The sequence below is a fragment of the Macaca mulatta genome, chromosome 5 (genome assembly GCF_049350105.2).
Source record: "Macaca mulatta isolate MMU2019108-1 chromosome 5, T2T-MMU8v2.0, whole genome shotgun sequence".
Lineage (NCBI taxonomy): Eukaryota > Metazoa > Chordata > Mammalia > Primates > Cercopithecidae > Macaca > Macaca mulatta.
Window position 1 is genome coordinate 56360462 of NC_133410.1, and position 15218 is coordinate 56375679.

At 41.8% G+C, this 15218-nt stretch overlaps 1 pseudogene; it reads left to right on the forward strand.

Annotated features, from left to right (window-relative positions):
• The first annotated feature begins 1788 nt into the window (after positions 1–1788).
• Positions 1789–2994, forward strand: LOC144341151 (uncharacterized protein MSANTD5-like; annotated as a pseudogene).
• Positions 2995–15218: the final 12224 nt, after the last annotated feature.

A 15218-nucleotide genomic window follows, 5' to 3' on the forward strand; every position in this document is an offset into this window, starting at 1 on the left:
ATACCACTGCACCTGGGTATTTCTTTTTTTTTTTTTTTTTTTTTTTTTTTTGTAGAACTGGGGTCTTTGTTGCCCAGGCTGGTCTTGAACTCCCAATTTTAAGCAATTCTCCCACCTCAGCCTCCCAAAGTACTAAGATTACAGGCATAAACCACTGTTTGCTCTTTATAGGTTACCTATGTTCTTCATAAGTTACTCAGTCTGTGATATTGTTATAGCATTCTGAATGGTCTAAAATTGGTACCAGACAAGTAGTATGTTATAACAAACACCCAAAAATACAGACACAGCTTTGGAACTGGGTAATGGGTAGCAGCTGAAACAGTTTGAGTGCTGGAAAAAGCCTGCATTGCCATGAACAGAGAAATAAGATGAGATTCTAGTGGCAGCTCACAGGAAAGACAGCTTTCATCTCAGAGGAGATCCAAGTGGTTATGAGTGGAATATTGGTAGAAATATGGATAATGATGACTATTTTGATGTCTCAAATGAGAAAGTACTGGAAACTGGGGGAAAGGTCATCCTTGTTACATCATGTAGCCAGGATGTTGGCTGAATTTTGTACATGTCCCAACACTTTCTGGAAGGCAGAAATCAGAGCAACAAACTAGAGTATCTGATGGAAGAACTCTAAGCAGTAAAGTCTTGAAGGTGCTGCATGGCTTCTCTTAACTGCTTATGGAGAAATATAGAAAGATGGAATTCATGATTTAAAAGAAAGCAGAATATAAAGATTTGGAAAGTTTCATCCTGGCTATGTGAAATATTTAGAGCATGGTTAGGAGAGAAAAAAAGGGTGGGGCCAAGCAATTGTTTGATAAGGAGATTACTGCAGACAGAAACCAGGTACTGTTTGTCAAGAAAATGGGAGAATGACCCTGAAGGCATTATGGAGATTTGTGATGACATGCCCATCGCAGGCCCCAGGGTACCAGGGCCTTGAGGGCAGAATGGTTAAGAGAGTTACTCAGAGGACCTGTGAGACCTCAGAGCTCATTTTCCAAGGCTGTGTCAAGTCTGCTCCCTGTATTCCAGGGCAGTGCTCCTTGACCATTTCAGCTGTGGCTCAAGCAGGCCCAGGTGCAGCTTGGGCTTACACTCTGGAGAGCACAGGCAGTGAAATTTGGCAGTGTCCATGTGACGCTAACTATATGGAGTGCAGGAGCTGTGGAGGCATAGCTACCTCCACCTAGATTTCCAAGGATGCCTCAAAAAACCATGAAGGTGGGACCACCACCAAGTGTCCTCATGAGAACAATGTCTAGTGGAGCCATGAGGACTCTCTTCAGTGGTCCCACCTTTGAGGATCTCCAAGGGTATTAACAGAACACCCTAACTAGGAGAGCATCTGCTGGAGTCATGGGGGTGAGGCAGTCCCAGAGACCCCAGAACTGTATGCTCAGTATGCAACTACAGCCTGGGAGACCTGCAAGCACTTGACTTTAACCAGGGAGCTGCTGCATAGGCTGAACCCAGAAAAGCCATGGAGCCATTGTCCCCACTCCACATCCAGTGTATCTGGAAGTCACATCAGAAGAGTCAGAGAAAGAAAAAAAGACAGTGGTAAAGTCAACGAGGGTTATCAAGGTATTCCATAAAAGACGTTTAGGATTTTATGTCCTGAAAGACCTCCAGAAGCAGAGAGAAGCAAACACATTTCCACACTTGAGTTCCTCCTGACTCTCCTAGGTTCCATTACAGCAGAGTAAGTGCCAGTGTTCCACCAACCCAGGAACAAGCCCTGCAGGCGCAGTGAGAAGAATCCCAGGAGAAAACTCAGGAATAAAAATGGAGAAAGTGACACTTCAGACTGAAACTACCAGAAACATCCAGAAATGAAGCAGAAAAAAGCAGCCCAGGGACCAAAAAAGCCCTCAGTTCAGTTAATTAAACCATGGAGTGACCAGGAAATCCAGTTTCCTGCAAGAATGGGAATTTCTTGAGCCTGAAGTATACAGGGTATCACATAGTATCAAAAACAGTTACCCGGCATTTCAAGCAGAGGGGTATGAAGAAGAGATGGCAGAAATGTCTCCAGAAGCTGATAAGCTTGCAGGACTTACACTACACTATTCATGAGGCCAACCAGAGGCTAAGGTGCCAACTCTTGCCATGTCCTTATGGAGAGGCCTGCTGGGCCTGTCCTGCAGACTCTGGCTGAGCAATGGAGGAAAGGAGTACCCAGACACAAGTATCCAGGGAAAGAGTGGGCTAGGGGACTGCTGGCACGAGGGGCCTAAGAGAGTAGTGCGGATAAGCTGGAGGCGCTTGTATTTATTTAGTACAGATTTAATGACAAAGGCCTGGAGCCAACACAACCTGTGGATAGTTAACATTTTCATCCCCAACTTGCAGGGAGCAGTCCTGCACATGGATGACCAAAGGTTGGTTTCCAGACAACATAAGTAAATTGTCTAGATAAGCTTCCCTACATTCACTTGCACCTACTTCTGGCCCTCTGCCTCAGGGTAAGAGAATTAGCTGTCTTCAGCTTTTATTCTCTCCCTAAGCTTTGCAAAACCTCCTGGCCTCTCAAGAAGGTTTGTGTCTTTCCCTATAACTTACAACTTTTCCCACCACCCTGACCAATCTCCTATAGAGGCCCTGCACAAGATTCTGGGATACAGATGGAAGATCAGCATCTTCTCAGGTCCTCCCTGTGCAGATGTGGCTGACCTCACACCTCCTGAGCACCAGCCCAAGGCCTATGACATTCCCATAGCCTTTCAGGAGCTGATATGGACCCCGATACTTGTGATCTATGTAGAAAATCCTCAGGTATCCAAATGGGAGCCCTGGAACATGAAACCACCATGGTCAGTTCCATATATGTATCCTGCCTTTCTCTCAGCAGCCCCAGGCCCCCCACCTCAGTGGTCCATCTCTACTAATCCAGATCCTGAAGACAATTAGAATCTGGATCCTGATTCTATCAGAAAGACTGAAAAATAGCACAATCTGTGTATGTTGGTACATGACTCCTTTCTCTCCTCATCCAGTGCAATGAGAATACATGTGAAATAAATGAATGACTGTGACCTCAGGAAAAAAAAAAAAAAAAAAGATTTTATGTCCCGTTGATATTTTATCCTGTTGAGTTTTAGACTCACTTGGGACCTGTTAAAACCCTTTCTTACCTATTTCTCCCTTTTAGAATAGAAATATCTGTCCTGGATATTTCCCAATGTGTTTTAGAAGCATGTAATAACTTTGTTTCACAGATTTATAGCTGGAATCTTCCTCAGGATGAAACATACATTTGAGCTTACCCATATCTGATTTATGTGATATCTAGATGAAATTCCAGACTTTACAGATGATACTTAAAAGAGTTAAGACTTTGGGGGCCATTGAAATAAATGAATGTATTTTGTATACGTTTGAGCTTACCCATATCTGATTTATGTGATATCTAGATGAAATTCCAGACTTTGCAGATGATACTCAAAAGAGTTAAGACTTTGGGGGCCATTGAGATAAATGAATGTATTTTGTATGTAGGGAGGGGACATACATTTTGGGGACCAGGGGTAGAATACTACAGTTTAAGTATGTTCCCTCCAAAATTCACACGCTGAAACTTAATGGCCAGTGTAATGGTAGGGCATTTGAGAGATGAACAAGCCATGAGGGCTCCTCCCTCATGAATGGAGTTAAGGCTGTTAGCTTCCTTGTAGCATTAGGCTTTTTGCCCTCCCACCATGGGAGGACAGATCATACCTCTCTCCAGAAGATCAGCAACAAGGAGCCATTTTGGAAACAGAAACCAGATCCCTCACTAGTCAGCACCTTGATCTTGAACTTCACAGCCTCCACAACTGTGAGAAAATTTGTTTTTAAGTTACCCAGTCTATATGTAGTACTATTATAAGAGCACAAATGGACTAAAACACTGAATTATGGGCTGACAAAGAGGCAGGAGAAGCAAGGCGAAGAGCTTGAAAACCTAAGGAGGCATAACTGGTAGAGTCAAGTGGTAGGTGCGGGTGTTAAGTACACAGGAAAACTTGGTCTTCAACACAATATACCCTGAGATAACGAAAAGTAGATGTAAGTTTACACAGGAGTCAAGTGGGGGAGAACTGGCATGGAAGTCGAGCAAGGGACATGGCAATTGGAGAAGGTTGACAGTCATTGCTGAGGTTGGGAAAGAAAAAGATAAGTGATTCATATCCACTTTACTGAACTGTTCTGAACTTTAAAAACAAATACAAAATTGCTACTTTTCTCTATTCCCTAACCTCAATCATTTGTCAAATCTTTCCCTAGATGATTCTGTAACTTTGTAATATTAATAGTATTACATATATAATATTAATAACTGACTATCCAATTCAATTTGAAACTGGAGCCCTCAGGTCATGTTTGAAGTAAACATGGGGTAAGGAGGTGAGCCATAAGAACTTGCCTGGGGTGGGGGGTGAAGTTAAGCATGTTCTCTCCTCCCCACTCTGGGTCTAGTGCTAGCATAGTCAACAGAATGCCCTAGAGGCAAAGAGAAGACTTCTGGTTGCTCAGCCAGATCTCAGTTGCAATAAAATATTTCCGCTTCTCTAGTTAGCCATTGCTACTGCCTATCCTGGGAGCCCCATTAGTGAGCTCACTGGAGAGACCTGTAGTACAGTTGCCTGCCATGCCTCACTTGACCCAGAGCTACCTCTGAACTCTCAACCATGCTCTTGCTGCCAGTTGTACTATTGTTCACCCTCTTTCTGGGTAAGTGTTTTCCATAAGAATGTAGAAGCTGGTCGCTTTCCACCAGGAAAAGAGCTGGGCAGCTCCATTCTGTCCCCCTTGTCTTGCATCTTCATGCTTGTAACATTTTTTACAAGATGAACAAGAATAAGCATTCAGTAGTGTGTCCATTATCAACCTAGAACCAAAATTTATGAAAATAAAACTGCGTATGTATTGGGTCCGGGTGAGAGAGGATTATAGAGTGAAGATGGAAGTAAATTCATTAGTTTGGAGGAAGACACTGGTTATAACCAGTGATTATAAAAACCAGAAAAACACTGGTTACAGAAAATATAGGTGTAATGATCACAAGAATTGAATACATGAAGAAAAGGAAACAGTAAGGGTCCATAATGGATGAATGGGTGAAGAACAAGTGGTATACATACACAATGGTTATATATGCACGATGGTGTACTATCCAACCTTTAAAAAGGGAAAAGTCCCATCACTTGCGACAACATAGCAAAATTTCCTCCACTTTCACCTAAGTGAAATAAGCCAGGCAAAGACAGACAAATACCATACCATCTCACTGATACGTAGGATGCAGTAAAATTGAACTGAGAAGTAGAAAGTAGAATCACAGGCCAGGCACAGGGGTTTACACTTGTAATCCCAGCACTTTGGGAAGTCAAGGTGGGCAGATCACTAGAGCCCAGGGTTTCAAAACCAGCCTGGGCAACGTGGTAAAACCCCATTTCTACCAAAAATAACAAAAATTGGCCAGGCGTGGTGGCATGTGCCTATAATCCCAGCTACTAGGGTGGCTGAGGTGGGAGAATCGCTTGAACCTGGGAGGTGGAGGTTGCTGCGAGCCAAGATCACACTACTACACTCCAGCCTGGGTGACGGAGATCCTATCTCAAAACAACAACAACAACACACAAACTACAGGTACTACAGGCTAGGGTTAGGGAGGGAGGGCAAAGAGTTGTCAATCACAGGGTACAATGTTTCAGATAGGAGGAATTGGTTATGACATCTATCGCACAGTAGGACAGCAGGGTGACTATGGTCAGTAATGTATAACGTATTTCAAAATAACTAGTCAACTTCAAATGTCTTACCATATAAAATGATGGGTGAGGTAATGGATATGTTCATTAGCTTGGTTTAATCACGCCACACTGTATACACATACCAAAACATCACATTGTGTCCCATATACATACACTATCAAAAATGATATCAACTAAAAAAATAAGTGAACCAAAAGTGCAGCACCCAAAAAAGGATATGTTCTAAGTAAAACCCTGGCAGGCAGACATGTGCAAAATAATGTATCTGAAAACATAACATTGCAGACATTAAAAACAATGTAGTTTAAAGTGACCTTATTAATGCTAATGCTGTAATATAACTGAAACAAACTAGGATAGGAAGTAGTACTTCTAAACCTTCCTAGGCATCTCATGTGCAGAAACAGGATTGAAATAAGCCAAAAAGTAAGGCTTAATGCATGGCTTCTAAGCTAGCAAAATATTTGACCTATGCAATGGAGAGCAAGAAGAGTGGTAGAAGCGTAGTAAGTGGAATAATGTGAAATGGCTAAAGCGATTCTATACATGTAGTTTGGTTAGGCTTACTGTAGCATAGTTGACACCCCATCTGTGTCACCTCAGCCTGCGCGTCTTCACCCAAGGTTCTGTCAGGCAACAATGCAGTTGTGGCAAGTTAATATATATCAGGAAATCAACACCATATTGTAACAACCCTTTAATAATGAGTGATGTACCTCAGCAGATAAATATCCCAGATCCCCTGACTCTCAGGCTGGGACAATTCTGAAGTGTGTATCTACTCTGGCCACCAGACTCTCCCCAGCAGAATTTCCCTTAGTTGTTCTCAGGATGACAAACTTGGTAATGTACCCTTTTAGAAGAACGTATCAGTAAAAGGTTGGGGAGTTGAGACAGAAGGAAAGGCAGCCAATAAACCACTGATGTTTGAAAACCTGCCTCAAGGTCTCATCCTGGGGCTACCCAAATTAAGGCAATTCATTCCAGAAGTGATCTCAGGAATGAGATTTTAGGAAGGCATTCTGGGATAGAATCACTTGCTAGCCAGGTAGTGAAGGGAACCTATTACTGGTAGAAAGCGAGGCAGAACCCTAGGGTGCTCTAGCATCACAAGTACTAAGAGAACTGGGGTGGAAATAGAATGGCACCTAGTATAAGGTTAGAGCAGCATCCCTAGTCTTGAAATATGGTGTCTCCAATCTAAAGCAGCTTACTAGGCCCTGTGCTTCTCTTTACAACAGGCAACATAATACACAATACTTTGTCTTTCATGTTGGAAGGTATAAAGGTATATCCTAGAACACCCCTAGCTACTGGGCCCTAAAAACCTCCCTACGGGGACAAGTCCATGAACTTCCACAGGATCTGTCTACATCTGAGGCACTTGTACGTTACCAAGACCTCCAGCATGCTAGCCATGTTTTGCTTATCCTGTCCAATGTGATGTTCTGTGGGATGTCCAAGTGGTACAGATCTCTTCAGACTACATTATGACAGAAGCAGGAACAGTAACAAAAGGCACAACTGTCCCTGTAGTTTTCTATTGCACATTAATGTGGACCATTTCTTTTCTGGTCAGAAAAAAAGGCAGTTTATCTATGGCTGCCTATCATGTACCTAAGGCTGCCTTACTGTGTTCTAGCAATAACAGCACACCTGGAACAGTAGCTACAATTCAGGCTACTTGACTGCATTTACAGTAGCCTATTCTCATCCTTCAGGGTTTATCTCAGTCCTGCAGGGGCCAGGCTGGTAAATGAAAAGGAGCTGTGATAGGAACCACCAATCTCATGTTATTTGGATCCTTATGAGTGATACTGATTTTAACCAGCCCTTTTCAGTGTAAAAGTTTGAATGTCTTCTACTTGGCCTGTAGGTAATTGCTATTATAGCAGAAAAGGCCAAGAACACTCAAAGTGAGAGGTGTTCCAAGCACCAAGGATGTCCATTCCAATATATTCTGGGACTTGGGAAGTCACCACCAGGCTAGATGCAATGGGCCTATAAGCTGCTGAACTTTGGTCTTGACTATTCATAATCTGGCCATAGTATGTCCCTACTTTATCATGGGGGCCAGGATGACACTATGGATCTCCAATGTCAATGGTACATAGCCAATAAAAGAATTAGGACTATTTCCCTCGTACTTCTCAAATATGCTATGTTACACTAACGAATGCACTTCACTCTACCAGTATACCATCCTAATTTATCACTAGGAAGATCATTTAACAACTGGACTGCTATTTGTGGAGGGTTGTGTTCCACCTGCAAACAATAAGGTCTTCAGAGTGGACAGTCAGGAATCGAGCCTAAATCAAGCACCATAGTATTGCCTGCTTTCTTGGACACTTCTGGGACCAGCTGCCTCAGGCTGGCTTCTTCGAAAGCAGATGTTAAGAATTTGGCATGCAGAGTATTTATTCGGGATGAATATTTATGGGAGAGCGAGGCAGCAGGATTGGTCATAGAAGTCAACTATAATGGAGAGCTGAGAACCTTACCCAACTCTAGAGAGTTCTAGAGAATTAACCCATTAGAGTTGTTCCACACTGGGCCAACATGGGTGGGCCTTTACACTTCCAACACAATCAGTCATTACATGAAGAAAGGCATGTTCTTGGGTGAATTGAAAGCAGATAGCTGAAGGCTGTATATGGACAACAGTCCCAGTAGCTGGGCCAAGTCACTCCTCAAAGGGGAATCTGAAATATTCTCAAAGACACCTGGTATGAGCCTTGGTGCCCTTACAGGATGACTCCTTTAAGCATGGGAGAAGAAGTTGCCAAGGCATTTCTGGAATTTCCAACATATTTACTGGAGGTTGAGTATTGAAGTAGTCAAAAGGCTCAGAGTTGGGCAAGCTAGAATAAATTTAAGACTAGATAATTCATCATGCATTTATGTTCCCTAGGAGTACCTGGAAGATATAACCTTCACCAAGGTAGTAAGTGTATTAGCAGGAGTAGCACTGGCATCTTTGAGATTTTCACCATTGGCTGTCTTACATAGTCCCAGGTTGATGGCAAGACAGCGTTATGAAAACTGGGCTTTCTCATGTATGTGAGTAAGGTAGTCTCCTGGAATAGCAGCAAGAGGGCAGCATTTAGCTGGCAGAAGCTAAGAGGATGTGGTTACTATGAGAGGCAGCAGAGCTGCAATGGCTGTTGGAGCTCCAACCCACAGGATTTCTGGCAATGCCCAATAAACCAATGTTACTAAGGATAAAACAGATGAACAGCCAATGACCTGTATAATCAATGATCAATACAAGAATAGCAAAATGCGAATGTCAGCTGTTCATTTTCTACACTTCGGCGACTTATCAGACATACAGCTTATTAATCAAATGGGCTACCAATACTCTGGACAAAGATTGAAGGACTAACTGTACACTTGCCATGGTGTGGGATCTCTCTAAAGGGTACATAAAGGCGTAACCAGATTAATTGTACCATAGGAAAAGGAAAATATCCAGCTCATTTGAAGGCTGTTAGAGGATCTGAGTGGTAATGGTACAGGACACTCAAAATGCCAACATGACTTCCCTGATAAAGTAGCCAGAAAACATACTCAAAAATCTCCCTAAATGGATCCGATTCAATCTATTTCAGAAATACCAGCAGACTTTGTTTATGGAATTGGCAAACTGACTCTTCAGAAGTAATGGAAGACGATATATCCATTAAAAATGAAACAATCCAACTGTTTTTCTGTGCTGCTTTCTGTATAAACGTTTTAAATCCTTCTTTACCTTGCTGCTCTGTGACCAGTTTTGCAAATTCTCTACAAACTACACCATATGTGGTCCTCTTGTTTCCAGTGGGGTTAAAGAGGAGGGACCCAGGAGATTAGTGGGTGACTAGTCCCCCCTTTCTTCACAGCCTCAGCTGTGTATTGAACAGATAAATTGAATGCCATTAGTGTCTCAGCAGATATTAAAATAACTCTTTTGGGAGAAATAAGACTTTTCCCACTTCCTGTTTTCTGTTGGAGACTTTTGTTCAATAGTGGTCACTTTCAATCACATAGCATTCACTGAAATGTGACCCAAATGAAGATGTAGATTAATTCCTGGGGCCAATTTTTAGAAATAAGACAATGATTTCCTGACTAACCTTTGTTTATATAATTTGTGACCTTAAATAACTAATACTAGTCCTTCAGTGATTCTTGTTCTGAGGCTGATTTCTCACTTCTAATTCTAATTAAGACTTTACTGCAATAAAAATGTATCATAGTGATACTTTTAAAGATGGAAAATAAGCAGGGAGTTACCTTTTGTAGTTGTCTTTAAATGTTAAGACAATATTACTTTCGATAAATCCAACATCCCTTCACAATGAAGGCTCTCAAGGCACTGAAGGAAGAGACCTCAAAAAAGCCATTATGACACACCCACAGCCAAACTGAATGAGAAAAAGCTGAAAGTATTATCCTTGAGAATCAGGAGGCAACAAAGATGCCCACACACTTACCACTTCTACTTGGCATAGTACTAGAAGTCCTGGGCAGAGTAATCAGGCAAGAGAAAGAAATAAAGAGTATCCAAATAAGAAAAGAGGAAGTCAGATTCTCTTCACTGACAATATGGTTCTCTACCTGGAAAACCCTAAGGATTCTGACAAAAGACTTCTAGACCTAAGTGACTTCAGTAAATTCTCAGATTCCAAAAAAGAAAAAAAAAAAAAAAGTGTAACAATCAGTAGCATTTCTATACAGCAGTAATATTTAAGCTGAGAGCTAAATCAAAAATACAATCCCATTTACAATATATACATACAAAAAAAGATACTAGAATACACCTAAACATGGAGGCAAAAGATCTAAGGAAAACTACAAAACACTGCTGAAAGAAATCATAGATGACACAGATGGAAAAACATTCCATGCTCATGGATTGGAAGATGGCCATACTGTCCAAGCAGTCTGCAGATTCAATGCTATTCCTATCAAACCACCAACATTTTTCACAGATTCAGAAAAACCTATTCAAAGTTGCATACAACTAAAACAGAGCTTGAATTGCCAAAGCAATCCTAAGCAAAAAGAACTAAGCCAGAAGCATCACACTACCCAACTTCAAGCTATACTACAAAGCTACAGTCACCAAAACAGCATGGTACTGACACAGAAACAGACACATAGACCAATGGAACAGATTTGAGAACCCAGAAATAAAGCTATACATCTACAGCTATTTGATCTTTGACAAAGCCAACAAAAATAAGCAATGGGAAAGGACTCCCTACTCAATAAATGGTGTTGGGATAGTTGGTTAGCCATATATAGAAGAATGAAACTGGACCCCCACCCTCTACCACATATAAAAATTAGCTCAACATGGATTAAACATTTAAACATAAGATCTCAAACTATAAGAATCCTAGTGAAAATATAGGAAATACCATTCTGGACATAGGCTCTGACAAAGATTTCACGATGACTCCAAAAGTAATTGCCAACAAAAACAAAAATTGACAAGCAGGACCTAAATTAAACAAGAACTTCTGCACAGCAAAAGAAACTGAGCAGAGAGAACCTACAGAAAGGGAGAAAGTGTTTGAAAACTATGCAGATTAGACTTTTGTCAAAGCAAAGCCTAAGAAACTTTAATCAATATGCAAAAATAACCTCATAAAATGTAGGCAAAAGACAGACTTCTCGAAAACCACACAAGTGTCCAAGTACCCACATAAAAAGTGTTCAAAATCCCTTATCAAATATAAATGCACATCAAAATCACAATGAAATACCATCTCAGTCAGAATGGCTATTAAGTCACTAACAGATGTTGGCAAGGTTACAAAGACAAGGGAATGTTTATACACTGTTGATGGGAATGTAAATTAGTTCAGACACTAAGGGAGGCTGTTTGCAGATTTCTCAAAGAACTTAGAACTATCATTTGACACAGCAATTCCATTACTGGATATATATCCAAAAGAAATTCTACCAAAAAGACACATGCACCCATATGTTCATCACTGCACTATTTACAGTAACAAAGAAATGGAGTCAATCTAGGTGCTCCCCAGTAGTGGCTTGTATAAAGAAAATACGGTACATGTATACCACAGAATACTTTGCAGTCATTAAAAACAAAATCAGGTCCTTTACAGCAGAATGTGTACAGTCGGAGGCCATTATCCTGAGCAAATTAATGCAGGAACAGAACAAGTATCACATATTCTCCCTTGTAAGTGGGTGCTAAACATTGGGTATTCATGGACATAAAGATGGCAACAATAGATGCTAGGGATGAAAAGAAAGGGGAGGGAGGGAAGGAAAGAGGGGGGCAAGAGCTGAAAAGCAACTGGGCCCGATGCTTATTGCCTAAGCGATGGGCTCAGTCATACCCCAAACCTCAGTATCACACAATCTATCCAGGTAACAAAACTACATATATATCCTCTGAATCTAAAGTTACTTTTAAAATGGTAAGCTTATAGTATGATTATAGTTCTACAAATACTATTTAACATAGTAAAAATATGAGTATGCTTTGTTATAATGTGCTGATGTTGACAAGACTATTCAATATTTCTTTATTATAAGTAGCCTACAGAAATACCAATAGTTGTTGCCATTATTGTATATATTCCTAAATTTAGTCCTGTGAGTTTAAGAGCCAGTAAAACATAAAAGCTGTGTCTTACAGATGTGTCAACTTGGTCTGACCTTTCCATATTTGCTCAGCCCTACCTGCCTCTTGGCCCTTGGCTGCTTGCTCAGTGGGGAACCCCAGCCTCAACCATCACCCCCCCACACCACCACCCCCCATAATCTCTGGCTTTGCCAGAAACCTATGCTTCCCCAAGGAAGATGACTGTACTCTGGCACTGTCTCCATGGTCCAGATGTGATAGGCGACAGCCACCTCAAAGTCAGTCTCAGCTGCAGAGAGCTGGTGGCGATAGAGCCTACATCTGATATCTGAGCAAGGTAGCCTAGAGAGGCCCAACCATCACAGATACTGACGAGCAATACTAGCTCTGGAACTCTCTACCACATTAGTGAAAGCTTTGTGGTGCCCAGACCACAGCTGACTTCTCTAATTCTGCCTTCTTCACCTCTCTTCCATAGGCAGCCTTTCCTTATAGACAACCTCATACCTCAAACTCTTATTTCAGCAAGGACATTTTTTTCATGGAGCTAAGGCTGAGAGATGCATACTGTACGATCAAAGAGAACATGCCCCATTTGGTAGCAACCCCTTTATGCTTTCCTTCTTTCCACAACTCAAAGAAAGCAAAAAGCAGGACAGAAAGCACAAAGACAGTAGGTTGACACTCATGACTTACAGTGTTTCTAGTTAGAGAATATTGTCAGACTGGATTTTTAAGTGCCATTTATGTTTCCAATTTCTTTTTTTTTTTTTTTTTTTTTTTTTTTTGAGACGGAGTCTCGCTCTGTCGCCCAGGCTGGAGTGCAGTGGCAGCGATCTCGGCTCACTGCAAACTCCGCCTCTCGGGTTCACGCCATTCTCCTGCCCCAGCCTCCCAAGTAGCTGGGACTACAGGCACCCGCCACCACGCCCAGCTAATTTTTTGTGTTTTTAGTAGAGACGGGGTTTCACCGTGTTAGCCAGGATAGTCTCAATCTCCTGACCTCGTGATCCACCCACCTCGGCCTCCCAAAGTGCTGGGATTACAGGCGTGAGCCACCGTGCCCGGCCCCTCTGATTTCTTAAGTATATCACTTGGAGTAAGAAGATAGGAGAACAGATACTAATAGTGTATCAAAAGAGCTGGTAGAGTTACCAAAACGATTATCTGAAATAAACTCATCAACTAATTTTGGCAAATATTAATTCATCAGAAACAAGCTTCTATGAACCTAATAACCTTAACGTGTATGTGAAAGTTCACAACTGCAAGGAGAAATTTAGCAGGCCAAGACAGCCGTGTTCCCCTCCAAATATTTAGTGTTTTTATTTGACCTGCACAGGAAGCAAGCAGCTGAGTGTCTTCTGGTAACTGAGCAGCTGCAGTCATGTAACTCTTTCCTGCCTCACTTTAATTCCCTCACTCTTGCAGTCCTGGGTTTGTAGACTCCTTTCCCCAGTACAGAGATGCTTCTGTATTTTGCTTCAGGATCCGTCTTCTAGGAATCCCAGGTACACAATCACAGCAGGTACATTTACTATGTTATAAGGTCCCTTTGAAAAAGAGAAAACTTTCTTCATGTTTTCTGTCCTGAGATTTTTGTTCGGTAGTAAACAGTCACTACCAGTCACATAGCATTCACTGAAATGTGACCCAACTGAAGATGTAGATCAATTCCTAAAGCTAATTTTGAGTGTCGTAGTATAAGAAAATTCCTTGAAAATAAAGGGATTTTCCAAATAACCACTTTTTCTATAATTTGTGACCTTAAAGGGCTTACACTGGTCCTCAGAGATCCTTGTTCTGATACTGCTTTAGTTTTCTGTTTATTCTAACTCATCAGTGAAAGTGAGTATGCTTTGTTAGAATGTGCTAATGTCAAGGCTTGATATGACTATCAAGAGACAATTAGCCTAGAATATTCATAGTTACAGCCATTATCATAAGTTTTATGTATATACATATACATATGTGTATATATATATACACACACACATATATATAGGCCTGTGAGCTTTGTAAAAGTTATGCTTTGAGAAGATGTCAATTTTTATGCATCTTCAAAGTCAGTTTAGCCCTCCCTGCCTCTCAGCTGCTTGCTCAGTGGGGAGCCCTGGCCCCAACCATCATCTCACTAAGGTTATATGCCTCCTTTACCACTGGGACTCTTGGAGACCATACACCGTGGGGTGTGAGAGCTGACTTTTTCAACAGCTGCTTGGAAGGCACAAGTCACAACTATCTGGACATGCAGGGGATTTAATGCACAGGGGAAGGAGGACTAGGATGCTGGCAATTAGATTCTGTGCCCTCCACCCCTCAGGCTGGCCACAAGAGCCATAATACTTGACAGCCACTGGAGTAGATATGCAAAAGGATACCAGTCCTTGCACCTCAAACTCCATGTAAGCGATGACTGAGAGCCCAAGCTGTGAGAGAGTTCCCCCACGATCAAGGAGAACATAGTCCTTTTGGTAGCAGCCCCTTACTGCTTTCCCTCTTTCCGCAACTTGAGGAATACAGTTGAAGCACAAAAATAGAACAGAAGGCACGAAACAGTGGATTGACACTTGTGATTTCTAATCTTTTGAAGACAGGGTCTCGCTCTGTCACCCAGGCTAGAGTGGAGTGGCCCGATCTCGGCTCACCGCAGCCTCCACCTCCTGCACATTGGCCAAAACCACAGTTACTTTTGCAACCCAATAGGAACCTTAAGTAGTACACGGAAGTTCACAACTGCAAGAATTTCCAGTCTACTACACTGCAGTGTTCTCCAGCAGATGTTGTTACATTGTTTTTACTTGGCCTACAGAGGAAGCAAGCAGCTGTGTGTTTTCCGGTAAAGTGGTGCG